The sequence below is a fragment of the Mus caroli genome, chromosome 15 (assembly GCF_900094665.2).
Source record: "Mus caroli chromosome 15, CAROLI_EIJ_v1.1, whole genome shotgun sequence".
Classification (NCBI taxonomy): domain Eukaryota; kingdom Metazoa; phylum Chordata; class Mammalia; order Rodentia; family Muridae; genus Mus; species Mus caroli.
Window position 1 is genome coordinate 25,124,028 of NC_034584.1, and position 1,523 is coordinate 25,125,550.

Here is a 1,523-nt window from a genome sequence, read left to right on the forward strand (position 1 = left end):
TCTGCTGTCACCTGAATTTTTGATCTTAGCCATTCTGACTGGTGTGAGGTGGAATCTCAGGGTGGTTTTAATTTGCATTTCCCTGATGATTAAGGATGCTGAACATATTTTCAAGTGCTTCACAGCCATTCAGTATTCCTCAGGTGAGAATTCTTTATTTAGCTCAGAGGCCCATTTTTTAATGGGGTTATTTGATTTTCTGGAGTCCACCTTTTTGAGTTCTTTACATATATTGGATATTAGTCCCCTATCTGATTTAGGATTGTTAAGATCCTTTCCCAATCTGTTGGTGGCCTTTTTATCTTATTGGCAGTGTCTTTTGCCTTACAAAAGCTTTGCAATATTATGAGGTCCCAATTTGTTGATTTTCAATTTTACAGCACAAGCCATTGCTGCTCTATTCAGGAATTTTCCCCCTGTACCCATATCTTCAAGGCTTTTCCCCACTTTATCCTCTATAAGCTTCAGTGTCTCTGGTTTTATGTGGAATTCCTTGATCCACTTAGATTTGACCTTAGTACAAGTTGATAGGAATTATCAATTCACATTCTTCTACATGTTAACCATCAGTTGTGCCAGCACCATTTGTTGAAAATGTTGTCTTTTTTCCACTGGATGGTTTAGCACCCTTGTCAAAGGTCAAGTGACCATAGGTGTGTGGGTTCATTTCTGGGTCTTCAATTCTATTCCATTGGTCTACTTGTCTGTCCGTATACCAGTACCATGAAGTTTTTTATCACAATTGCTATGTAGTACATCTTTAGGTCAGGCATGGTGATTCCACCAAAGTTTCTTTTATCATTGAGAAGAGTTTTTTTGCTATCCTAGGTTTTTTTGTTATTCCAGATGAATTTGCAAATTGACCTTTCAAATTCTTGAAGAATTGAGTTCGAATTTTGATGGGGATTGCATTGAATCTGTAGATTGCTTTTGGCAAGATAGCCATTTTTACTATATTGATACTGCCAATCCATAAGCATGGGAGATTTTTCCATCTTCTGAGATCTTCTTTGATTTCTTTCTTCAGAGACTTGAAGTGCTTATCATACAGATCTTTCACTTCCTTTGTTAGAGTCACACCAAGGTATTTTATATTATTTGTGATTATTGTGAAGGGTGGTGTTTCCCTAATTTCTTTCTCCGCCTGATTATCCTTTGTATAGAGAAAGGCTATTGACTTGTTTGAGTTAATTTTATATCCAGCTACTTCACTAAAGCTGTTTATCAGGATTAGGAGTTCTCTAGTGGAATTTTTAGGGTCACTTATATATACTATCATATCATCTGCNAAAAGTGATATTTTGACTTCTTCCTTTCCAATTTGTATCCACTTTATCTACTTTTGTTGTCCAATTATTTCGGCTAGGACTTCAAGTACAATGTACAATAGGTAGGGAGAAAGTGGACAGCCTTGTCTAGTCCCTGATTTTAGTGGGATTGCTTCCAGATTCTCATCATTTACTTTGATGTTGGCTACTGGTTTGCTGTAGATTGCTTTTATCATGTTTAGGTATGGGCCTTGA